This window comes from Podarcis erhardii (genome assembly GCF_964252035.2).
Source record: "Podarcis erhardii genome assembly, chromosome: 5".
Taxonomy (NCBI): domain Eukaryota; kingdom Metazoa; phylum Chordata; class Lepidosauria; order Squamata; family Lacertidae; genus Podarcis; species Podarcis erhardii.
Window position 1 is genome coordinate 66,163,383 of NC_138509.1, and position 27,879 is coordinate 66,191,261.

Genomic DNA, 27,879 nt, shown 5'->3' on the forward strand with positions numbered 1-27,879 from the left:
GGGTGGTTATACGTGATCTCACTTTCATATGGTATTTCCAACCAGTGTTTGTTCTGTAACGTCTTGCTGAAATCCTGCAACTTTTCTTTCTTTTTTTTTTGAATAATTTTTATTATTATACATTTTATAAATTTCCATCCAATTATTCATTTAATCCCACATACAACAAATCGTAATTATTTTTTGACTTCCTTCAGCGTCTCTGACAATCGTCCGTAGTTATACCTTTAATACACATTCCCTTCTTTCGTATTGCCATTTTTCCTCCTTACTCCCATTATTTCTAATAAACAATACTTATTTTCTTTTTTTTACAGTGCCTCTTTAAATCCCACTAGCGTTGTATTCACACCACATATGTTTTTCAGATAATCCACAAATTTCCCCCAGTCTTCGATGAACTTTTGGTCTTTAGTATATCTGATTTTCCCAGTTAATTTATCCAGTTCTGCATAGTCTGTCAATTTTAGTCTCCATTCTTCTATCGTCGGTATCTCCTCTTGTTTCCACTTCTGGGCCACCAGGATTCTGGCTGCCGTTACCGCATACTGGAAAAGCTTACAGTCCTTTCTTCTAATGTCCTTTCCTACGATACCTAAAAGAAAAGCTTCGGGTTTTTTCACAAAAGTATATCTTAACATTTTTTTCAACTCATTATATATCATTTCCCAAAAATCCTGCAACTTTTCATGCTGCAAATGATCTAGATATTTTTCTTCTTGCCCTGCTTTTGTGGTATCCCTCCAGAAATCAATATTGTGGTAATTTTGGGGAAGTGTTGCAGAACAACTAGTAAAAGCAGAGTGATGTGTGGACGTTCCAATATTTCATTTATTATACTGTATTTCTATGCCACATTTCGCTCACACGAGTCACAAAGCGGTTTACATACAATAAATAATATCATAGTAGAACATCCCAATTGCAACATAAATTATATAAAATAAGGAATAAATCATCAATAGAACAACTACCTTCTATAAAACCCTATTAACAAGACAGCTGAAAAAATAAATGGCACAAGCACAAGAAAAGTCGTATTATAAAATTCACAAAGTGTTAGAGCACTCATAATCCACAAAACAACACTGACAACATTAATGAACTAACAACCAAAAACAAAGTTAGCACTGCTGAATTCACACACGCTCTCTCCTCACCCCCATGACTCACAGTGTTCTATTCAGTTCATCAAAAAGCACATTTACATAATGGCCGTGGCAGCAACTTCCTTCTGAAATCTGGCAAGCAGAGGGTCCCGTTCCCCTCCACCACTATCTAGTGAGCACTGATGAATCTTACTTACATATTCTGTTGAAAAATATCGGCTGATGAAAGACTACAGTGGTACTTTGGGTTAAGAACTTAATTCGTTCTGGAGGTCCATTCTTAACCTGAAACTGTTCTGAACCTGAGGTACCACCTTAGCTAATGGGGCCTCCCGCTGCTGCCGCTGTGATTTCGGTTCTCATCCTGAAGCAAAGTTCTTAACCCAAGGTACTATTTCTGGGTTAGCGGAGTTTGTAACCTGAAGCGTCTGTAACCCGAGGTACCACTGTATTACAAAACAGTAGTATCATTCCGGAGACACTGTCCTTTTGAGGCTTTTGAGACGTCTTCCACTGAAACTTTTGAAAGACTATTGTGAGACTGTCCTTAGATATCTGTTTTGAACACACGGCTTGATGGTCCTCGCTACCACTCTGTTATTTTGTATATATGAACTTTGATTGGCTTATTCCTACAATTTGAATGATATCATTATTCTATTATATATTCTCTACTAACTATTAGCTTACGTGTTGTGATTGGTTCATATTGCAACACAGGGGTTTGTTTTTGGTTCCAGTTGAAAACCAGGCAGGCAGCAACTTCTGTGGAATTCATTTATTATCATGTAGTACAAAAGCTGAAGATGGAATCATCTGAGGCACTGCATGGGGAACATTCAAGGTTTGCTCAGGGTCACAAAGGAATTTGTGGTGTAGCTGAGAATTGAATTAAAGTTGTGTAGTCCTTGGCCCAGGGTTTTAACTATAAAACAATACCTACATTGCCTCCTCTGTTATGCCCTACCTTTTCAAAGCAATCAGTGACTGAAAACAAACCCAGGATAATAATGTACTTCTTCATCCTCTTTTGATTACCTGCTACTACCAATTTAGGCGGCAGTACATTACGTACTTGGACCAGCAGCATTTGCAGTCCAGTAAATGAACACTAAAACATGAAAAACATCCTTTTGATTTAAGATGCTTGAGAAAGCATTCTCTGTGTAGTCAAAGTAACTCAGTACTCACATGCTCCTTTGGGTAGGAGGAAAAGAAAAGTCAATGTAATGCAATAGATGGAAGGAAATCTAATTATAGTAGTAACTGAAACAGCTACAAATAAACCAGCACAATCTTTAAAGAAAGAAAGCATTCCAGCTCACTATCTGTTTTCTTCAAATCAGCTATGGGATCCACTGTTTGACCAATCAGTCCTTTATGCTGGTGTAAGTGTTGCTTCCAGTTTGGATTTGCAGCAAACTCATTATTCTGGTGAATGACTTGTATCAGGGAATCAACTGGGGAAGTACAGCCATTTTGGACCTCTCAATAGCTTTTGATACAATTGAGCATGGTATCATTCTGGACCATCTTGCTGAGATTGGTGGTGCTTTTGTGACCACTGTTCCATCATTCAGCTGTTGGCCTTTAGGGTGCCACAAGATTCCATCTTATCTTTCATGTACTTTGAAATCTACTAGTGGAAGAAGCCATCTGGCAATTTGGGGTGCAATGTCATCACTATGCAGATTGCACTCAACTCTCTCTTTTCCTTCATCTGATCCCAGGAAGACCATAGATGGTGTCTGGAAGCACTCTTGGGTTGTATGAGGGCAAAAGGCTGAAACAATATCATGACATAATGGATTTCAGTAAGGCTTTTGGCAAAGTCCTCCATGATATTCTTGTGAAGAAACTGGTAAAATGTGGGCTGGGCAACGTAACTGTTAGGTGGATTAATAGCTGGTTGACTGCCCAAACACAAAGAGTGCTTACTAATGATTCCTCATAATTCTGGGGAAAAATGTGACACGTGGGGTGCTACAGGGTTCTGTCCTGGGCCTGTTGTTGTTCAACACCTTTATAAACAACTTGGATGAAGGAATTGAGGAGATGCTCATCAAATTTGCAGATGGCACCAAACTGGGAAGGGTAGCCAATGCTGCAGAAGGCACAAACAGGATTCAAGATTAACAAATTGGAGAACTGGGCCCAAATTAACAAAATGAATTTCAATAGGGACAAATGTCAAGTTCTAAACTTAGGCAGGAAGAACCATCTGCACAAATATAAGATGAAGGACACCTGGTCTGCCAGGAACAAAAGGATCTAGGAGTCTTAGTAGACCACAAGCTTAACCTGAGTCAACAGTGTGATGTTGCAACAAAGAAACCTAATGCTATTCTAGGCTGCATAAACAGAAAGGAGATTCAGACTGAACATCAGGAAGAACTTTCTGGTGGTAGGAGCTGTTCAACAGTGAAATGGACTCCCTTAGAAGGTTGTGGACTCTCCTTCCTTGGAGGTTTTTCAGCAGAGTTTGGATGGCCATCTGTCACAGATGATTTAGGTGAGATTCCTGCATTGCAGGGTCTTGGAAGGGACCCTTGAGGGTCATCTAAAAAAGGTAAAGGTACCCCTGACCGTTAGGTACAGTTGCAGACGACTCTGGGGTTGCACGCTCATCTTGCTTTACTGGCCGAGGGAGCCGACGTTTGTCCGCAGACAGTTTTTCCAGGTCATGTGGCCAGCATGACTAAGCCACTTCTGGCGAACCAGAGCAGCTCAAAGAAACGCCGTTTACCTTCCTGCCGGAGCCATACCTATTTATCTACTTGCACTTGACATGCTTTTGAACTGCTAGGTTGGCAAGAGCTTGAGGGTCATCTACAATTCTACAATTCTATGGTTCTATGATTCTAAGTCCTGTCTGTCGTGAAATCTTCTGATCTCGACAGAGGTGGATTACTGGTTCTAGAAACCAAGGGCATAGCATTAGGTCCAGATTATCTTTGGAGGTGTAGATTGTGTTGGTGGCCTGAGTGCTTTTCAACGGCTTCAGTTGGTTCACCAGCAGAGGTCCCATTTAGAGAAAACATACAGTGGTTACCTCAGGTTACATACACTTCAGGTTACATACGCTTCAGGTTACACACTCAGCTAACCTAGAGATAGTGCTTCAGGTTAAGAACTTTGCTTCAGGATAAGAACAGAAATCGGGTTCTGGCGGCGCGGCAGCAGCAGGAGGCCCCATTAGCTAAAGTGGTGCTTCAGGTTAAGAACAGTTTCAGGTTAAGTACGGACCTCTGGAACGAATTAAGTACTTAACCCGAGGTACCACTGTACTTTGGAACATAGGAAGCACATTTTAACTGAGTTAGATTATTAGTCCATCCAACTCATGAGAGAGCACTTTGGAAGACTAAGCCACAGCTCTTTCATTATTTAGAGTGGATTATTATTATTATTATTTTTCTTAGTGGCTTTACTCACAGAAATGACTCAAAGTGACTTAACAAACACAATGGAAATGCTAAAAGCAATTACAGCAAACATAATCAATAAAAAAACTAAAAGCCAAGCAAGCACATCTATACAAATAAAACTCAGGCCAAGAAGGCCACAAAACCCTTCAGATTAAGGACCAAAAGCCCAGATAAAGAGGAAAGTATTTGCCTGGTATCTAAAACTAGACAAAGATGGTGACAGTTGATCCTCCCTGAGGAAAGGATTCCACAAGTGGGGGAGCCACGACTGAAAAGGCTGATAACTGAAAAGGTTATCATATTGTCACCTTCTGGACTTCCTGTGAAGTGGGTATCTGAGTAAGGGCCTCAAATAACATTCAGGTCAATTTATGTGGTGAGAAGTGGCCCATGAGATACTGGGGTCCTGATCCTTTATAGGTCAAAACCAGTACTTACACTGAGCTCTGAAACTAATCGGTAGCCAGCACCATCAGGCCAGGATTGGTGTTATGTGTTGAAACTTGAAACTGTCTTGCTTCAGTGAGCAACCTGGCTGCTAAATTCTGCACCAACTGCAATTTCTGAACTGACCTGAAAGGCAACCCCCATGTATAGCACATAGCAGTAATATAATCTAAGGATTACCAGAGCATAGACAATAGAAGTTAGCCCCTCTATACTCTTGGTCAGCAAGTACTAGGTCAGGAAAGGCTGTTCTTGGTGGATGGAAGAGTTTAGAAACCTAAAACAGTTCTTACCTGGGAGCAGAATTGCTTCAAATAAATGTAACGTGAGAAAATGTTTGTAACATCCTGAGACCAACAGCATTCCAAACAACTTCACAAGCAAGCCAGGCACCTGTCCTTAAGATTTTGAGCCAACAGAATTTTCTAGTAGCACTACACATTCTGGGCTACCTCTAGCCAAACATTTTGAAAGAACTGGCTCCCAGTGGATTTCCATAGCATGTCTGCTGATGGGTTTTTTGAACTTTTAAACTTTTGCTCTACAACATACTGTAATTACCATGCGTCCTTCTGCATCTGTGCTGCAGAATTCTCCCTTGTGCCTCTCCAAGACTGTGGCTGGCTTAGCAGATCACAATAATAGTCCCTAGATAGATATTCCATATGTCAATTAACTGTTCAGCTGCTAGCCATGTGTTCTAGAATCTATCCAATGTGTTGATGCAGAAATCATCCGTCAGAAGGAAGCTGCCACAACAATTGTCTTGCGTGGATCAACATGGATTTTCTTATTGCTGCCCCCTCAAATTTTATGTTCGTTTAATCACCAAATCCTTCAAAATCACTAACGCATAGTGCTCTTTCCCACATATTTCTCTCCAGCCCCCCCCGAAGGAATGGTTCTTAATACAGGCTTGAAGAGCTTCTAATTAGCAATGAAGCAAACTGCTGGAGACTGAATGTGGACTTTGCAGAATGTTTACACCATAAAAAGTTGCAGGGTGCCCATTATCTTTGCCATTCACTAATATAATTAACTATGCATAGTGGCACAATTAGCTACATCCCAGCTTTATATTCCACAGGCATTGTGGTGGGGGTCACAAGCACTCAATCTTGTTAATGGAAATGGGAAATCCTGGTGTGAGCTTCAATCTTTCATGTCCCTAGGCAGGTATATTGAAAACAAAATACTCTCAGGACTGCTTCTTATTTCCAGTGAGTCCCTTGCAGGTATCTCTGGGAGCATGCAGCACTGTCAGACTTGTGAAGGGAGGGTGGGCACATGGAACCATGACTTATATAGACCAGCGATGGGAGCTTCATGTATATGAACCAGATTTCAGTCCTTTAAATCAAGAGGAGTTTAAAAAGCAAATTTGAAATATGTGGATTCTGGCAACTCCAGAGAAAGGAATCCACAAACTCTATATTTCTAAGGCTGAGGAAGACCCAGAACATTTCAGATAAGCAAAGCTGTCTTCTACCAAACTGTGAAATTTGGCTTTCATTATGCATTGTGTGCTCTCTATTTATTTGGAAAATACAGCTTCTGTACTGCTCCTATGTTTTGTAACTTTGATTACTTTTTTGTTTGTCTGCACATGATTTTACATTAATGAAAACTACTTTTAAAAAAGCAATTTGGGGGCTATTATAAGCAGCAGCTGAATGGGAAAGAGGAAGCTAGACAATGGTAGCTCATATTTTGTGTAGCTGTACCGGATGTCATTATCTTGCTTCAGAAAAGAATACACACACTGATGGTGACACACCTAGTAGGTGGCATTAAGTACTCTCTAAGGCAGTTAATTTCTCAGTTGATGGGGTTGGTATCTTGTGGTGGGTGTCAGGGTGGATGGCCTGGTGGAAGGCAGATGGTCCTGACAGGAAATGAAACAATTCTATGAGCAACTCAGCCTGTACCCAAAAGGCATTGCTCAGACTGAGAAGCCAAGTCAGTATCAGCAGCTTGTAAGACCAAATGGGACCCTTTTAGCTCCTAGTATCACTTGATTCTTGTTGGGTTTCAGCCAAAGAGGTGGTGCTGCACCACAGCAGAGATCTGTGCAGCAGTTCCCTATTATGCCATAGTGACAGAAGTAGTAAGGTGCCCTTGGTCCCGCTCCAGAGTGCAAACAGAGCAGCAGTAGGCACTATCCTCAGGCAGCTGCTGTAGTCCAGGATCCTATCCTGAGACCCCTTTTCTGTCACTTTGGAGAGTACTGAGGAGCAACCACTGTAAGTGTTAGGATATTGATGTTCCGTTCTACCCTAAGAGGAACAGATACCGTATTTTTTGCCCCATAGGGCGCACCGGCCCATAGGGCGCACCTAGGTTTTTTTGGGGGGGAAATAAAGAAAAAAAAATATTCCCCCCCCAGGCCCGAGCTTCGCCTGACCCCAGCCCCCAGAACAGGCTGCTATCTGCAAGCCGTGGGAGAGCTGCGCGAAGCCCGAAGCCTGGGGGGCGCTGAGCTCAGGCTTCTGGGTGCAGGCAGCTCTCTGCAAGAGGTGGGAGAGCTGCGCGAAGCCCGAAGCCTGGGGCGTGCTGAGCTGAGCGCGCCCCAGGCTTCTGGGTGCAGGCAGCTCTCCCACGGCTTGCGGAGAGCTTCCTGAAGCCTGGAGAGTGAGAGGGGTCAGTGCGCACCGACCCCTCTTGCTCTCCAGGCTTCAGAAAAAGCTTGCATTCACCCCATAGGACGCACAAACATTTCCCCTTTATTTTTGGAGGGGGAAAAGTGCGTCCTATAGGGCGAAAAATACGGTATGTGGATTGTTGTATGTTACATGTCTGTTTACATTCCAGCACAGCTTGCTGGGAACTTCCGTCTGTGTATAGCTTTTGCTTAGTGCTTCCTGCTCTTGGACATGAAAGAAAGCAGACATGTTTTTCTTTGTCCTGAACTATGCTGAATAAACTGCTTGTAAGTATGCTTTACGTATGCCTCTGTCTGCCACTTCTGTTGCATGCCGTTCACTCTGCTGATTGAGGCGTGCTCAAGCTTCTGAAGGCTTCTGAAGCTGTGTGCCACTGTTTTGATGTTGTTTCAAGGACCAGAGTTCACCTGGCTGCCAGCCGGTGGGCTGGAGCCAGCTGGGGGCCCTCAAATTGCCCCCGTTCCCTTGGACACATCCCAGCAGTAAATGCCCCAAATACCCTATACCTATACAGTGGCACTATGTCAGTGTGGGCAGCCACCTGGCGATCGCAAGAGAAGCCCCCTTTCCACCTCTGCCACCTTATTCTTCCCTTTTCAGATCCTCTGACAGTAAGCCATCTCACCTGCCCACATGCTTGGGCAGAAATGAGGAAGAGGAGGAGGAGGAGGAGGCAGCAGCAGCGCTGACATGGAGAAGCACACTAGAGCTATCCATAATGAGTACCCCCTCAAAGTTGTAGTGACCAATTTGGAACACAGGCCTGTCCTCCAAATTATAGGGGGATTCTGAAAATGTGGTGGTCTAACTGCCCAGTTGCCCTAAATTATCAGTGAGATTTCAGCAGCCAATGTCCTTGGATGTGCCCCCCAAAAAATCTGTCTCTAATTGCCCTGCAGGTTTAAATGCAATAAATTAAGCTGCCATGCTAAGAATGTTCAAGTAACATGAATATATGACTGCTTTTAATATTTGAAACAACAACAGCCTAGCTTGATGAAAGGAGTATAAAGCCTATAATAATCCTGTTATGGTTTTATGGCATTTTATATGGCTTAGGTAAACTAGCTATGAGCTGTCCCCACTTAGGTTCCTTTGATTTGCAGCAAGTCCTTTCATGTAGGAAAGTGCAACAGATTTGCCCGGAACTTAGTAAACATACGGAATGAGAAACATTGAATAGATCTGCAAGTTAGTACAGAGGCACAAATCAGGTTCTTAGTTCAGAGACTGATCCCACAAACACACCGACAAGCAATTCTTAATGCAGCTATACATTTTTATACAGACTTTGGCTAAGGAAATGATCCAGTAGCAACTGTTGACTTAGATTTATACAATCGGGCACTTAAGAGAACATATTCTAGAACAGAAGCATCCTTGCGCATTGTTGTTTTTGTTTCTTTACAAAGAATTTAACTCCGGAGATTTACTCACTTTTCAACACAGTCCCTCAAAGGTATCAAGTATACATGTGTAGTTTTGTTTCCTCATAAAAGCTTGAGGACACACTGGCACCACACCCAGTTCACCTTTTGAACATTTATGAGAACAGAATTGCATTAACACAGAGGTACTCACCAAATATTCTCCACCATTTTGTGTGTTTGTTGCTACTTCCCTACCACCCTGCCTTGGGATGATGCTAGATCCCAGGAATTGTGGAGGATGCGAAATGGTGGACAGGCACTCAACACAGCTGCTGCTGTCACAGGTTGGCAGTGGCGGGGGCTTTGGGGGAAAAGAAAGAAAGAAGTTGTACTACTTTGATTGGTAATGGTGAGCCCCACCTCTTGGGAGAAATTAACTGAAATAGTTCTCCCCACTTTGTCCCCTCCTTGGCTACTCTGTCCACAAATAGCACAGAACATGTTAAGAGCCATTTGCAATACAAACTAAGCCTTCCCTAGTAATTGAGTAAACCAGCATCTAGGTCAGTTGTATGGTTTTTGTTGACCTCATCTCCTAATCCCTTCTACCCTCTCTTTACTCTGTTTACTCCTCTTCTTGGAACAGATAATTCTTCCACTTGGAAGTCCTTATCCCTGTCACACCAAGGTTTTGCTTAGGAATGCTCTGCTATGTATTTATAATATAAATTTAGTCATGAGAGATACACTTTAAAGAGAAAAGTACTCTCTGAGCACAAAACCTAGATTAAGGCCTAGATTGCATGTTTATTTTATTTTTTTTAAGCAATGGTTACATAGTGGTTTTACTATGCCAGTTTTGTTTGGTGAAATATTTCTAAGAAATAGCTCTCATATGAAAAATGTAAAAAGTTACTCTATTCGAGAGGGAGGAACTGTGAAAAATGACTTGATTTGAGGATACAGCTCATTTACATGCAATTATTCTGTACATGATGCCCTCAAACATTATTTTAGAACCAGACTTTGTAGGGGGGTATTAAATTTACATCAATTTATTGGCTACTCTTTCACATTTGCTTATATTCCTGAGTGGTTATCACCAACAATTTTAGAACACATTTAAAACAAAAAAACAAAAACAAAACATGTATATGAGGTCTATGTTAAAATTAACTTTGCTACTTGGCAAGACAACCAAATTACTTGTGTTGGGAGAACACAGTGCTGTGGTAAACTGGTCATCTGTTTGGACTGGTTGTCTTGCCAGGAATTAAAAAATATATATCTTTGTAACCACCAGTTCCTAGAGCAAATGAAGAAGAGACCTAAATGATTAATCATCATCAAAATGTCTTGAAGACTGCATTGTAGACACTGTCTGAAATTCAATGTCATGTCAGCAGAGACTCTATAGTTGTTAAATGCTTTTTAAGATGCAGGATGGAGATGTCATATATGCTGACATGGTATGGATTGTTTGACATTAATTCATGTGCTGTCAGTCAGAAAGATATAGCTAACAGAGTATTTTGAACTTTTTTTTCTAACATCCAGGCTACAAACATTTATCTTTGGATTTTTCTTTGAATGAGACTTACGGCTGTTTTTGACAGTAATAGATTGTTTCATGCAGTGTTGCCCGAGAATTTCTCAGTATGCAGCCCCATCGGGGAAGAAATGGCTGAGCCGGTGTGTCCATAATAGGGCTGTACTGTATTCTTCACTTTTGACCTTCTAGTTGAAAATAGTGATATTGGAGATATTCCCCTTGCATCAAAAACTTTGTGCAACTAGTCACATTCCTCCTCCCTCCATCAAAACCAATGAAATTGTTTTCAATGGTTATTGGCTTCTTCTTCTTTCTCTTTCCTGGATATACGCCCTCCCCTTAAATATTGACATCAGGGAAGCTAGCAACCTCACTTCTCGTGGTGAGGGAACGACCAGAAAGCCCTCAGAGCCAATCAGATATGACTGGATGACGATACCGCGGAAGGCAATTGGGAGTCGAAAAAAAGAGAAGACAATATAAACCAGGGGTCAGCAACCTGCAGCCCATGGGTCACAAACAGCCCATGGGGGTTGTTTAAACTGCCCATGAGCTGCCCCCGAACAGAGCCGCTCACTCAGTAAGTCCCGCCCGCGCTGTGCTAATCTGATCCAGCCCATGGAGTGATCTCCGCGGGAGTGAATTGGGCCAGGTGAGGTAAACCTTGCCAACCCCTGATATAAACCAATAGGTGAATCTTCTCACCAAAAATCATGGTGAAAGGGAAGCATGTGGGGCAAATGTTTGTGTGAAATTGTGGGTGGTTTTGGCTCAAGGTTAATCCATAGACACATCTGTTTCTTCCCAGGAGGGATCAGGCAGCGCATTTTTCAGCAACAACATTCATGCTAATTGCTGCTTGGAGGGACTGTTTTGGAACCAGATATTGCATATAATGATGGCTGAGTCTGTACTCGCCGCGGCTAAAGTTCAGGCCAAGCTATTGGGAAAGGAGAAACACTGAACTGTGGTCCATGACATTCACTTGGGGGCAATGCGGCAATAGTGTAATGAAAGAGTCCCTTTCCCCCTCCAAAAGTCAGAGAAACTGGGTGCTCATGTGGAGAGTTTGGCTGAGATCGCAGCCTAAATCTGCCTGGTGCAAGAGAGGGCTTGCAGGCTTCTTTCCACCTTGCTTCAATGGATCAAGCAAGAACGTACGAAGTTGTGAGTTCATCTTAGTCAACGTCATTCTTCCTTGGTGAGCAGCCTCCTTACTGCCACCTCCATTCAGTCTTATATTCACATGGGAGACTCCTGGTCTCCTGGGACTGTGCTTTAGCACACAAGCAGAGCAGTGGGTAGCAGTAACTAAAGGATGATGATGAAAAGAATGTCTGGAGGATGCACTATGGGGTTTTTTCCATATATTTTTTTTACATGCTAACATTGCTCTTTCCCCACACAGGCTCTGCAATCTGTGCACAGCCCACACTTTGCTACAACTGTATGTGGATCTGTGTGGGTTGTGCCATGTGTCCTCCAGGAATCAGTTGCACTGAATGAAAGCACCTCCGCATCTTAAAAAGATACACGGTGGAATGTCACTGTAACATCTTCTAGCTGAAATGATTTAGTGCTGTCCTTTGCCTAAATATATCCTCTTTGAACATTAAGGCCCAGGAGAACTGCATGCAAAGAAATGTTCACTTGCACTGGAGTTTCAGTGAACCTTCTTTTTGTTTTATATGAAGGGATGTTTACTCCAGGAGTTTTGGCTAAGAAGTAGGATTTTAGAGGGTGAAATGAAATCACAGAATGAACAACAATGACCACAACCACACCAATTTTTGAGAGAATACACCATTGCAGTCACGAAATGGGATAAAATTTGTTCAAGGCTTGCATGATTTTATACAGGAGTCTTCTGCATGGCATAGGCACTTTTCCTAATATGACCTAACATATGTCAGGGACGCGGGTGGCGCTGTGGATTAAACCACAGAGCCTAGGACTTGCTGATCAGAAGGTCGGCGGTTCGAATCCCCGTGACTGGGTGAGTTCCCGTTGCTCGGTCCCTGCTCCTGCCAACCTAGCAGTTCGAAAGCACATCAAAAGTGCAAGTAGATAAATAGGTACTGCCCTGGTGGGAAGGTAAACAGCATTTCTGTGCGCTGCTCTGGTTCACCAGAAGTGGCTTAGTCATGCTGACCACATGACCTGGAAGCTGTACGCCGGCTCCCTCGGCCAATAAAGCGAGATGAGTGCCGCAACCCCAGAGTCGTCTGCGACTGGACCTAATGGTCAGGGGTCCCTTTACCTTTAACATAACATCCTTTTGGACCGTCTTGAGGGGCTGGGAGCTAGGGGTACTGTCATACAGTGGTTCCACTCCTTCCTCCTGGGACGTGTTCAGAAAGTGGTGGTGGGGGATGAGTGTTCAGACCCCTGGGCTCTCACTTGTGGGATGCCTCAGGGTTCTGTCCTCTCCCCCATGCTTTTCAACATTTACATGCAGCTGCTGGGAGAGATCATCAGGAGGTTTGGGCTGGGTGTTCATCAGTATGCGGATGATACCCAGCTCTACCTCTCTTTTAAATCAGAACCAGTGAAGGCGGTGAAGGTCCTGTGTGAGTGTCTGGAGGCGGTTGGAGGATGGATGGCGGCTAACAGATTGAGGTTGAATCCTGACAAGACAGAAGTGCTGTTTTGGGGGGACAGGAGGCGGGCAGGTGTGGAGGATTCCCTGGTCCTGAATGGGGTAACTGTGCCCCTGAAGGACCAGGTGCGCAGCCTGGGAGTCATTTTGGACTCACAGCTGTCCATGGAGGCACAGGTCAAATCTGTGTCCAGGGCAGCTGTTTACCAGCTCCATCTGGTACGTAGGCTGAGACCCTATCTGCCTGCAGACTGTCTCGCCAGAGTGGTGCATGCTCTGGTTATCTCCCGCTTGGACTACTGCAATGCACTCTACGTGGGGCTACCTTTGAAGGTGACTCGGAAACTACAACTAATCCAGAATGCGGCAGCTAGACTGGTGACTGGGGGCAGCCGCCGAGACCATATAACACCGGTCTTGAAAGACCTACATTGGCTCCCAGTACGTTTCCGAGCACAATTCAAAGTGTTGGTGCTGACCTTTAAAGCCCTAAATGGCCTCGGTCCAGTATACCTGAAGGAGCGTCTCCACCCCCATCATTCTGCCCGGACGCTGAGGTCCAGTGCCGAGGGCCTTCTGGCGGTTCCCTCATTGCGAGAAGTAAAACTACAGGGAACCAGGCAGAGGGCCTTCTCGGTAGTGGCGCCCGCCCTGTGGAACGCCCTTCCAGCAGATGTCAAAGCGATAAACAACTACCTGACATTCAGAAGACATCTTAAGGCAGCCCTGTTCAGGGAAGTTTTTAACGTGTGATATTTTATTGTATTTTTGCTTTCTATGGAAGCCGTCCAGAGTGGCTGGGGAGGCCCAGCCAGATGGGCGGGGTATAAATAATAAATTATTATTATTATTATTATTATTATTATTATTATTATTATTAACATAGTCAATGTAGGATGCAGGATTAAATAACAGATCTTATACGCTGTTTGATAATATATATAATGTTCTGGGTATGTTGGCTGCCCCTTCTATAATTCTGTGCTTAATGGTTGAATATGTAACAGATATGTTTCAGCAGCAGTCCTAAGCTTTTAGCCCAAGACCAGTGGGAAAAAGAGAGATTGGCTGCATTTTGCATTCTTATTCAAGCCTAGATGCTGAATTTAGCAGTTGCCTCATCTCTGTTTTTAGAGGGACAGTTTGTCTCCTGCCTGCTTTTCTCCTTGAGGAAACAGAATTCCCTGTGAGACAGTTGACAATCCTGCTTGGATCAGGCAGAGATTATTTTGTATGGTCTTTGCAGAGGCTGCCTAAGTTTCACTGTCGTTTAATGTGCGTAGCCTGAATGGTGAATTCCTTTAAATCCTATCTCTTACTGAATCATGTGCCCCAAGATCCTGCCTCTGTCATTTTACTGCTGGGAGATTTGCTTATGAGTCAAACAAAGTCAGGGTCGGATGGGACTGCAGCTTTTTTTTTTTTTTTACGAATGCCTAGCAATTAGTGACATTTACTAATTGTCCCTGAAGAGCAAACATTGTGAAAAATGTGGTGTGTTACACTTCCACTGTTAATCTTCTGCCTTTGCTACATTTGCTTCTGGTTTATAGGCCTCAGAGGAGGATAAATGATCAAGGCATGTGCTTTTATTGTTTGTCTGTGGAGCAATGCACATACTCAGCACTAAGGAAAAGTTATTTTTCATGGGGAGCACAGCTTTAAGACTTTTCAAGGTCAGAAGGCTCCAAGAAAGGGGGGTCTGCAATTGTATCTGGCTCATTACTTCTCGTTTCCCCCTTTTAACTAAGAATATGCTTTGAGATAGCCTGGGGTAGGGTCCTCAGCAGCTTAAGATGCCTGGAGGAAGATCTTGTATCAAAGCAGTTCTATTAGCATCTTTGGTTTTTTTAGCACAAGATGCTTCAAACTAAAAAACAGGAAGGAGAATAAACTTTCCTGTTTAGCTTCTTGGCATCTCAGATACCTGCAGGCCAAAACCCTGGTTAACTAGGCTCACTTTGTGTTGCTCACAAATCCTATGCCAACAGCTCACCTGTTTAGGAGGACTTCATCCTTCAGTGATGATCAAACTCTCATACTGCATTGCATGTTTAGACATGCGATGGGTCAGCACCTCTGATGGTGTAAAGCTCATAACTCATGTTCTCATTTGCACTGGAGAAAAACTGAGGAATGATGTTGGTATGCCACACCCTGAAAGCAACACTACAGCCATTACAGATGTGATACCAAAGCCCCTTAAGGATAAATATACTGTGCATTAATTAGACTAATTAATGGGCAGATATTTCCAGTGTTTGACTTCCACTGAATAAGGGCTGTTCTTCTGTGCAAGCGGGTCATGATAAACATTTTCTGAATAGTAATATAGTAATAAGGGATTCCGTGATTAGTATGCTTTTTTTGGGTCAGGCACTGTGTCTTCATTATACGTGTGTACCTTTTTTGCATAATGAAGCCTTGATTCATGGCTCTGCTCCCTCAGCAATTCCATTATACAAATAATAGCCTCCACTCTCGAAGTAGCTATGCTGCGAGTTCATTTATCAAGGTGGCTGAAAGAATGGTAAAAAAAACCATCAAAATAATCAGCAGTTCAGGTAGGAATTAAATGTGAATCTTCCAAGCAGGACTTTATATAGCAGATGGGGCATTCACATATTGCAAATGTATAATTGGCTACAGGTTTGTTTGTTTGTTTGTTTGTTTGTTTGTTTGTTTGTTTGTTTAAAAAACCTAATGGATTTTCGACAGGAAGGGTAAATGTGGGCTGAATGGGGAGAAAATCTGGACTTGGCAATTTGGTGGGGATGACACTGGGTGGATGCTGTGGAAATCTTGCATACATGAGCAGCAACGACCCCACAGTGCACCCTTCTGAGAACATGCTCTGAGGAACTCAGGGCAGTTAAACAGCATTATCCAATGATGTGTTTGTTTCCATTTATATCCCACCTTTTCCTCCAAGGAGTTCAAGGTGGCTCACATCGTTTTCCCTGACGCCTATTTAATCCTCACAATAACCCTGAGAGGTTGGTTAGGCCGAGAGGCAATGACTGGCCCAAGGTCACCCAGTGGGCTTCATGGCTGAGTGGGGATTTGAACCCTGCTCTCCCAGGTTCTAGTCCAGCACTCTAACCACTACACCACACTGGCTCTCTTTGTGCTATCCTTGCAACAACCCTATGTGGTATCTTAAGCAGAGAGTGAGAGTGATCCAATCTCGCCCTGTCCACCCAATATTCTTAGCCACTAACACATTCCTTGCCACGCTTTGTCCACACAGAGGCTTCAAGGCCTAAAGGGAAGGTGATGCATCTGATTCACGAGGGAAAGTACTGGTAATCTCCAGCTCTCTTATGCAAGCCACATTGAAATAAATAGATCTGCAAGAGCACACCCATGGGGATTATGCTCTAGGTGCTTTAACCGAGGTTCTTTTAAAAATGAATGTATAGTTCAAAGTGGTGTGTTCGTGCGTGTGTTTTCTTTAAAGAACGTTTTGTAGAGAAATTCAGAAGTCACAGCCAAAGCAATTCTTTAAAAGGTTGGGGAAAGCTAAGAAACACTGTTGTTTGTCAAAGTTAGACAAGCCAAAATAGCAAGCATTTGTTCCTTTCAGAATTGCAGCCATCAATATTACTTTCCCCTGTTCCTAAAGCTGGGCTCCATTGGATGTAAAAAAAAGGATAGTTTCTTCAAGGAGGCTTGATAAGCTAATGTTTTGTTAAATGTGATCAGCAGGGCAATGTCAGTGAAAAGGAGCGATGCGTGCATATGGGGGAGTGTACTGCCAAAATAGGTAGCAGGTAGTGCCAAACATCTGGTCTCTGATTCTTCCAAACATAGCTCCATTCGCTTGGAAGGTGATATCAAGTATTTATTAAAACACAGAGTGTCTTGAGAGCCCCCTCTTTTCACAGCACCTGAGTGCCCTTTGCTCCTGTGTATTCTCCTTCCTGTATTTGATTGCAAATATGCCGAGCAAAGCAAGAACAATGAAGTGCACTGGTGCCGAATTATTTGTTCAAAGCTTTCTTTCTTTCTTTCTTTCTTTCTTTCTTTCTTTCTTTCTTTCTTTCTTTCTGAAATATGATTTAAATAAAAACCTGCACGGACATGTTTAGGAAAGAATTGTCTTGCAGCTGTTGTGGATTTCAGTAATGCATTTGGTAAATGTAAATGAGCACATTGATATTATCCTTATTCTCATTGTGCTGGTTTTCTCAAAAGAAGCAATGCATTGAAACGTTTCACCGGTTCCAGGCAAAAGGAAATTCTCTGATAAGCAAGTTCCTTACGTGCACATAGGTTGCACAGATCTGATTTTTACATGTGTGCTTTTCTACCTATTCATCCACACACAAATACTTTCAGCTGAACTCTGTCTCAGCATTCCTGTCTTTACTAGAAGTTGCTGTCTAATGGGATATAATCACCATTCAACTGTGCGCTGTTGTCGCTTTTCATTAATTAGGGCATTCCCATCCTCCCTGAATTCCAGAAACCTGAGGTCTGTTGTGGGTATGTTCACAGGGGGTCTTGTTGTCAGGACCTCCATACACGCTGCCCAGGCTTGCACCCTGGGGAGTTCACTTCAGTGCTCAGGGGTACCAGCTTGGCCCCACGATTGTGGGGTGCCTATGTCTGTAGGGGCCATGCAGTGTGCATGAACCTGGCACCAAAATGTGTGGGGGACCAGCCCCTTCATGGGGAATTTTGTGGGTGCTCGGGCACCCAGGGCCCCAGCAGCTATGTTGGTGCTGCTAATATACCAGTTTGATTTCAACCCTGGAGGCACATTCCTTTATCTTTCAAAACAGACGGATGCCAGCAACAATGTAAGGTAAAGGGTAAAGGGACCCCTGACCATTAGGTCCAGTCATGGCCAACTCTGGGGTTGCAGTGCTCATCTCGCTTTATTGGCCAAGGGAGCCGGCGTACAGCTTCCGGGTCCTGTGGCCAGCATGACTAAGCTGCTTCTGGTGAACCAGAACGCCGTTTACCTTCCCGCCGGAGTGATACCTATTTATCTACTTGCACTTTGATGTGCTTTCAAACTGCTAGGTTGGCAGGAGCAGGGACCGAGCAATGGGAGCTCACCCCATCGCGGGGATTCGAACCGCCGACCTTCTGATTGGCAAGCCCTAGGCTTTGTGATTTAGACCACAGCAACGCCCACCACCCACAACAATGTATATTGAGATAAGAACTGGCATGTTGCCGAGAAATCCATGTGGGATGAAGAACACTATACAAATGTATTCCTGTTAGACGCTGCTTTGCTGTTAATGCTTGGGTGGAAGGTGAAGAGGTAGTAACATCTGTACTGTCCCTAACTTGATTGTAGTTATGTAATTTCCATCATTTCTTTGGAGAAACCTCCTACAGGAAATTAGGACAAACTTACTGGGTTTCACTCCTAAATGTATTTTATTTCAGGTCATTGCCTCCTATTTCTTGTACAATATTAAGCAAGTCAATCCATTCCCCCAAGATTGTAGGCATAAGATATCTGTAGAAGGTCACTGCATCATCTCTTAGCCATGTTTATAACCACTTTTCCTCTCTTCTCTATCCTTCCAGTCACCTAATTGCTATTCTGTTCTCTCAGCTTTCTTCAATTTGTTTTCATTCCTCTGATATTGATATGTTCATAGCTGAATACAGTTGTGTGCATGGACTCCCCCGCCCCCCAGAGTTCAATGGGAAGAGGCTATCATCCACTCCATACTTTCATGATGGCATGCTTTTGCTTTGGAGGCCTTAAAATTGCATTGACCTTTGCAGTAGCATTGCAAAGTCATAGATGATTTTGTCTTCCACTATCATCTCTAAATGTTTCTTATTGTCGCCACTGATTAACCATATGGGATCTTGCTTTCTTAGCCTCCTTTACAGACTGGTTTGCTTTTGGCATGAAATTCAAGCTGTAATGCTTCCTGTGCGTGTGAACAGCTCTGCACACTTACTGGAGAGCACTGGTGACTGGTGCTCTTTGGAAGTGGAAGGCAGAGAGACAATCATCATCATCACTAATTTTTTTTTACCTGCCCATCACTCAGAGGTCCCAGGACGGATCAGAACAATTTAAAATGCAACATTAAAAATGGCTTAAAACAAATTGTAATCGCAAGAATAGAGTGGTTTCTAAAAATATGTATCTCAAGTGTCAAAGACCAAGGGTGTATCTTCACCATACAGCACAAACCTGATTGATTGGTTGTAAGAAGGCAAGCAAGTATGTGGGGGCAGGCTGAGGTTGGTGGGGCACTGCTCCATTTACCTTAGTAGACCAGGGAACAGCAAGTGGAAGTCGGTTCCACTCACATATGGCTCCTTTTGTTTTTCAGTGATTTCATACATGTGTCTCAGCAAGAATCATTTTAGAAAGGGCATTTCCCCCTCTCTTTCAATATGGATGGTTAAGTCCAGTCAAAGGCAACAATAGGGTGTGGCGCTCATCTCACTTTCTAGCCAAGGGAGCCAGTGTTTGTCCACAGACAGCTTTCCAGGTCACGTGGCCAGCATGACTAAACTGCTTCTGGAACAATGGAACACCATGACGCATTCCATCAGAGCGCATGGAAATGCTCTTTACCTTCCCACTTACAGTGGTACCTAATTATCTACTTTCTAGGTTGGCAGAAGCTGGGACAAGCAATGAGAGCTCACCCCGCTGTGCAAATTTGAACCGCCGACCTTCCGATTGGCAGGCCTAAGAGGCTCAGTGGTTTAGACCACAGTGCCACCTTTGGCAGAGCATGCATAAGCAAACCCTACTCCATTCTATCCCACCCCCTTCAGCCCTCTGTTTTGCCCCATTCCACCCCCATTCTACACTCCAGTCCAGAAAGACCTGTGTGTTGGTGATCGTGTGTCAGCTGGCTGTCCTGTACTGAATTTAAAAGGAGGAAAATCCGATTTATCAAGGGAATGTTTTTAGTTGATGAAAATGCTTTAAATGGATATACAGGTGTAATTCTATATCCACTTGTCTTAGAGTAAGTTCTATACAACGCATTGGGACTTACTTCAGAGTAGACAGTTTTAGGATTGCACAGCCTTTCTGAAAATCAGTTCCGCACCCCCTTGTCCCAGCCCTGGTCCCTTGCGCTTCACTGTGAAGTGTCTTCCCCGGAGTCAGTCTGCTCATCTAGCCAAAAGTTGTTCCTACATACCCTACAGTTTCTTAAAGCAATGGTGTGCTTCTTTTACAGTGGTTATTCAAGCGTCCCCATTTCTGACTAGATCAAAACACGCACAAGCTACAGCATTAGGCATATTCCAAACACATCTCAGCCTTCAGACCATCTCTCTGAAATACACATTCTGGATGCAGCTGTCCTTTTATGGTGTGATCAATTGATACCCCTGGCTTTCCTTTCCTCTGTGCATTGGGGACCAGAAGCCATCCGCCAGTCTCTCTTGCATGATTTGTGTATGAATATGAAGCCTTGAATGGCAGAGTGCAGGCTACATATGATTTATCGCTCGCTGACATATATGAATACTGTCAAAGACTGCAAGGACTGCATTTTGATTCTGATGCTGAGGTTTGTTTTTCCCCCCACAGAGCCTAGGATCTAGACATGTACAAATATTCAAGCAACTGGATGAAATATTAAACTTTACTGGAACATTTCTGCTAACTCCTCACTTGCATTTTCGGTGGCTGTTAGCAGTGCAATTTCAAAACAGAGCTTTAATTCTTCGGATGTGTTTATTGTACGTGGCATCCATTGTGTTTTGTACTAAATGGTGAATTGTACAAGTGCATCTCTAAAATTCAGCAGCCCTGTTCACCCATGAGCTTATCTATATCCACATGTGTGAAATTGTAATGATGAATGTGAAGTAAACACAGATTTGGGAGCTGGTTAAATATAATCTATCCTTCTCATTCCCACTGTATAACTGTATCCTCTTACAGTCTGCTCAAGGCATTTCCCCTGAACCAGAACTTACAGTTTAATGAGTGAGGCATTTCCTCTCCAAACTCATTATACATATGCAAATAGAAATCTGTCCAAATCCTGCCCACACTACATCACACAAGCTTGTCAATGCCTCCGATGACTTATGAACCCTTCTCCCACTCACCATGTAGGAAGGGACACATCTTATACAATAAGCTCAGGCAGAATTGGAGAGTTTTCCATGATTAGTGGAGTTTTCTTGAACTTTCAAGTCGTGGGAACATCTTTCTTTTCTGAAATTTAAAATATAAATTCTATGAAAATAGATGGAATTGGATTACAACACAGAAGCTGAGAGTCAAACGGTAAAGCAATTAAAAAAGGTTTTTAATTATCTATATCCACATGTGTGAAATTGCCATACAACAGATATTTGCTTGCTTATTTGTAGCTTTTTTTAGCAAGTACTAATACATATTTCAAATTCATGCAAATCCACAAGAGCCATGACCCAAAGACCCTTATGTATATCTGTGGGCTGCTGCATGACAGGATATCCTTGCCAAACAGATGCTCATGGCTTTCAGCATTGACAGCACTTATTGCCCACTGGTGAAGAGGCAGAGCCCACCCGCATCCTCATACTGGTGACTGGACTTACAGTACCCTGATGGTATCAATTATGTGTGGTAGTCATTGCACTTGTTCTGTTAGTGCAAGCATTTATGCTTGCACAACAGAACTTCCCCCTCTCCTCCCACCACTGTTTTTCTAGTTTATTTAGTGATATATGTAAAGGTAAAGGGACCCCTGACCATTAGGTCCAGTCGTGACTGACTCTGGGGTTGCGGCGCTCATCTCGCTTTATTGACCGAGGGAGCCGACATACAGCTTCCGGGTCATGTGGCCAGCATGACTAATCCGCTTCTGGCGAACCAGAGCAGCGCACAGAAATGCCGTTTACCTTCCTGCTGGAGCAGTACCTACTTATCTACTTGCACTTTGACGTACTTTCGAACTGCTAGGTTGGCAGGAGCAGGGACTGAGTAACAAAAAGCTCTAAGCAGCTTCCATGAAAACATTAACTAAAATGTCTTAAAAATTAGATAAAAACAAAACACAACTTTATCTCAGAAATAAACTGAGCAGTGTATGGAACAACAACTATAAACAGTTAAGAATCAGCGTTCAAGAAAGCATAGAAGCTTTTAGGAGGCATTTGAAGCCCATTTCTGTCTCTGCCACACAAGTGGGCAATATCACTGAGAAGGCCTGCTTCCATGCTGTCACCAAGTAAAACTCCTCTGATTGTGGAACAACCAATGAGGTCTCCTCAGAAGGTCACAAAGATTAACTTGGTCTGTAATGAGAGAGGTGGTCTACTGTTTCACTCTCTGTCAATCTCAGCATGCACTTTTAAAAGCATTAATTTGGTTTACTGTAGCTCCTGCCCACCTAGCAGTTCGAAAGCACCCCTAAGTGCAAGTAGATAAATAGGTACCGCTTTATAGCGGGAAGGTAAACAGCGTTTCCGTGTGCTGCGCTGGTGCTGGCTCGCCAGAGCAGCTTCGTCACGCTGGCCACTGTTGTGACGTGGGGCTTGTGATTTCAGCTCTCTTGACATAATATGCTGGAGACAGTTCTCTAGGAACACTTCTTTATTAACGCAACAAGACTGAAACTTGAGGAGGGGAGAGCTACATTTATAGGGACAGGGAACTAGCTAGAAAGGATACATTTTGGAGGGAACAATATCAGGCAATCACAGTCCTGCCTTTTGGAGGCAACCAATAAGACAGAGGATCCAAATACAGCAGCTTAAATGAACCAATAGTAGCTGTACCCTCTGGAACCAAAAGGCAGTTACTTTACCCTAATGCAAATACAAACAATAATAATACAGATATAAAATCCTTTGACTCAATACACAACACCCCTCCCCCCCTAGTGAGCACAGCAGACGTAATCTCTCAGCTACTGTGGGATCCTACAACTTCTACTTGATCTCCTGACAACAGGTGTTGCCGGTTCTGGATTGGGTGTCACCTGTGGTAGGGGGGCTGCTATAGGGGTTTCGTCAGGAACAGATGGAGTCCCAGACATCTCAGGGTCCCCTACCTGTACCTCGTCATCCTGAGGACTAGCAGACCCTGGTTCATTTGCTGAAGCCCCTGGTGATTGCACCTCTGGGCCATTTTCACTCTGGTCTTGCAGCTCTGCGTCGTTAGCCAGGGATGAATTATCAGACTCCTCCCTGCTGAGCGCCCAGCGCCTCAGCTGATCTATATGTCTCTTCCAAACTTGCCCATTTTCCAAGGTCACATAATAGGACACAGGTCCACTAGCCCGGGTGACCACACCAGCCACCCACCGCGAACCTCGTGAATAGTTCCTCACCCAGACCAGATCTTCAGGGGCGAAATACCTTGTTGTGTCAGTCTCAGCCTGGGGGTTTGCTCTTGAATTACAGTTTGGCATTTTATCCGGGTGGACATAATCCAGCACCGTTACCAATCTTCTACCCAAGAGCAGCTCAGCTGGCGACTTGCCCGTCGCAGTACATGGCGCCACATGCTGCAAAAATAACATTCGCGCAATGCGAGCTGACCAGTTACCCTCCATTAAGCGCGCAATGGATTCTTTGGCTGTTCTTACCATGCGCTCCGCCTGCCCATTGGAGGATGGGTGAAAGGGCACGGATGTGACCCTTCTTATGAAGTTATCAGCCAAGAATGCCCTGAATTCTTGGGATACAAAAGCTGCCCCATTATCTGATACAATGGTCTCAGGTAACCCGTGGGTTGCAAACAGCTGCCTCAACACCTTGATTACGGCAGCTGATGCCATGCTAGGGACCATCGCCACTTCTAACCATTTGGAATATGCATCGACGATAACCAAAAAGACCTTCCCCTGGAATGGCCCAGCAAAATCTAAATGCAGCCGGCTCCAGGGAGATCTGGACTGCTCCCACCAGTGAACTGGTGCTCTGGCCACTTCTGGCCACACCTCTTGGCATGCCTTGCATGTTCGTACCCATTGCTCTATGTTCTGGTCCATTCCAGGCCACCACACATAACATCGGGCTAGCGACTTCATCCTGACCATTCCCAGGTGTCCCATGTGAAGCGTCTCAGGAACCCTGTTTCTCAGTGGTGCTGGGATGATCACCCTATCTCCCCACAGGAGACAACCCTTATGCATGGATAACTTGTGCTGCCTTGTCGCATAAGGCCTGAATTTGTCTTCATGCGGACCACCTGGCCACTCCCTCCCCACCCAAGTGAGCACACGGGAGAGAACAGCATCTTTCCTCGTTTTCTCAGCAATATCAGTAGCCATTACAGGAGCCCCCAGAAGTGTTTCCAGCATCATTATGTGCTCCGCTGGAGCAGGATCCTCATTGCTCCCGCCAGGAAGGGGCAATCGACTCAGCGCATCAGTGTGGCACAACCGTTTCCCCGGCACATGGGTCAAGGTGTACTGGAACCCGTTCAGGAATATAGACCAACGCAACATTCTGGGGGAGAGAATTTGTGGCGTTTGTTTGTTCGGGTTGAACAACCCCAACAGTGGTTTGTGGTCCGTTTCAATGGAGAAATGGCGACCGTACACATAATCATGGAACTTTTTGATTCCTGCCACAATTGCAAGCGCCTCTTTGTCAATTTGAGCATAGTTGCGCTCCGTGGGCAACAACGTACGGGAATAGAAAGAGATGGGCTTTTCCGACCCATCCGGTTCCCTATGACTCAGCACCGCCCCCAGGCCGTATTGAGAGGCATCACATGCCAGGACCAGCGGCTTCGATTCATCATAATGAGCCAGGACGCTCTTGCTACTCAGCATTCCTCGCAAGGAGTCAAAAGCCTTCTGCTGCTCTTGCCCCCATCGCCACACATTCTTTTTCTGCAACAGTCTATGTAATGGTTCAGCTACCGAAGCTTTCTGGGGTAAGAACGAATGATAAAAGTTAATAAGTCCCAGGAATGACTGCAACTCCGTCTTGTTCTGTGGTCGTGGTGCCTCGATGATGGCCTTAACCTTAGCATCTGTGGGGTGGATGCCTGATGCATCAATTTTAAACCCCAAGAATTCCACAGTTGGCACCCCAAAACTGCATTTTTCCTTTTTTAGTTGCAACCCCGCCTCCTTGAACTTGAGCAACACTGCACGGACACGCGCAACCAGTTCCTGTGGGTCTTTTCCAGCAATCAAAACGTCATCAAAAAATGGCAAGACCCCCGGCAGACCTCTTAACAGGCGTTCCATGAGCCCTTGAAAAATCCCTGGAGCCACACAAACTCCAAATTGTAATCTGTTAACTCTGAACGCCCTTTTATGTGTGACAATAGTCTGTGCTTCCGCTGATTGTGGGGTTACTGGCAGCTGTTGGTAAGCTTGTGCCAGGTCAAGTTTGGCGAACACCTTGCCCCCAGCCAGTTTAGCCAACAGATGTGATACGACTGGAATGGGGTATGAATTTCCCCTGAGTGCCTTATTGATAGTACATTTGTAATCAGCACAGATCCTAACTTCCCCATTTGCTTTAAGGGGCGTGACGATTGGAGTCTCCCACTTAGCGGAGTCCACGGGTGAGAGAACTCCCTGCTTGACCAATTTATCCAGCTCTGCTTCAATCTTGGGTTGCAGTGCAAATGGCACTCGCCTTGGTTTGAGTCGGATTGGGGCCACCCCAGGGTCCAATTCGAAGTCAACTGGGGGCCCTTTATAACAACCCAGTTTTCCATTAAAGAGACCAGCAAATTCTTTGTATAATGCCTCGCTCATCTCGGGGCAGGTTTGGATTGAATTAAGCCCTGATATACTCAGTCCCAGGGCGGGAAACCAGTCAGTGCCCAAGAGACTGGGGCGACTGCCCTTCGCAATCACCAGTTTGAGTACCGCCTGTTTGTCCCGGAACTGTACTCTCACGGCACACATTCCCATGACATGGATGCGGCCCGCTGAGTATGACTGCAAAGTTGCCGGGAAGGGCTCCAGAGGGGGCAACCTACCCCTGGGGAAGAATGTCCTCGCGGTCTGGTCCGACACGATAGTGAATCCAGATCCGGAGTCCACCTCCATGTCGCACAGCTGACCCTCAATCTTCACCTTGACGTGTGCCTTGCCTTGCGCTGGAAACTGCACGACCCTCCCGTTGATCTCCGTTACGTAGTTGCAGTCCTTTAGAACATGGTTTGCTGTGGCCGATCTGCGATGCTCCAGTCTAGGTGCTCCTGTTGCTCCCAACGCCGCCGATCTACAGACCCTGGCAATGTGACCTGTCTTTCCGCACGTCCGGCACATAGCATCCCGGAAACGACAACTCTTCCGCTCATGGTTTCCGCCACAACCAGGGCACCTGCCTCGGTGATCTTTGTGCACTGTGCAGGCCTGACGCACTGACTCGACCCCACGGACTGGGCTCTGGCTCGGAGTAGCCTCTAGCTCGTCCATGGCATGCGCAACTTCTATCTGTGGCTTAGGGGCCCTGCGACTGGCATCAAGCTCCTCTCTTTCATAATTCTCCGTGGCGGTGGCCTCCTTCAAGGCTGAAGCAAGGGTAACCTCTTCTTTAGCCACGATGCGTCTTCTGGCTTTCTTGCTGCTCAGACCACCGACAAACCGATCCAGGAGAGTCTCTTCCAGATCTTGGAAGTCGCAGTGCTGAGCGAGCTTCCGCAGTTCAGCTAGAAATGCAGATACAGACTCCCCAGCACGCTGCTGCCTCTTATGAAACTCCATCCGCCGGGCCATCTTGGTCTCAGTAGGCGCTAAATGGCTTGTTAGGCAGGCAAGAATATCTTTGAGAGATGTCTCACTTAGCTTCGCTGGGGCAAGCAATGCCTTGGCCAGCTTGAAGGTTTCAGGCCCACAGTAGCTCAGGAATGTGGCCCTTCTTTTGCTGGCATCGGTGATCCCTTGAGCCACTGCGAAGAACTCGAAGCGTTCGACGTAGTCTTCCCACGTGTGGGGCTCTGATGGCTGGAAGGGCTCCAATACCCTTGGACTCTCCATTGTCCTGTGGGCAGGGTCGTCTTCTCAGCTGGCCAGTGAGTCTTGTTCTTAGCTACAATCCGGACTCTGAGGCAGGGCTGCGTTTAACCGCTCCTCAGCATTCCGGATCCCATCCTCGTCGCCAGTTGTTGTGACGTGGGGCTTGTGATTTCAGCTCTCTTGACATAATATGCTGGAGACAGTTCTCTAGGAACACTTCTTTATTAACGCAACAAGACTGAAACTTGAGGAGGGGAGAGCTACATTTATAGGGACAGGGAACTAGCTAGAAAGGATACATTTTGGAGGGAACAATATCAGGCAATCACAGTCCTGCCTTTTGGAGGCAACCAATAAGACAGAGGATCCAAATACAGCAGCTTAAATGAACCAATAGTAGCTGTACCCTCTGGAACCAAAAGGCAGTTACTTTACCCTAATGCAAATACAAACAATAATAATACAGATATAAAATCCTTTGACTCAATACACAACAGCCACATGACCCGGAAGTGTCTCCAGACAGCGCTGGCCCCGGCCTCTTAAGTGAGATGGGCGCACAACCCTAGAGTCAGACACGACTGGCCCGTACGGGCAGGGGTAACTTTACCTTTACCTTTAATGAGAGAGGTGGTCTACTGTTTCACTCTCTGTCAATCTCGGCATGCACTTTTAAAAGCATTAATTTGGTTTACTGTAGCTTGTCAGCATTAGATATAACACATGAATTCATTTGTTTGCCATTTCTCCCTAAATTATATGCTCCTAGTAACTTTTCAGCAGCTCCTCTCTCTTTCTCTGTACCAAATTAGTGTCAGTGTCTTTAAT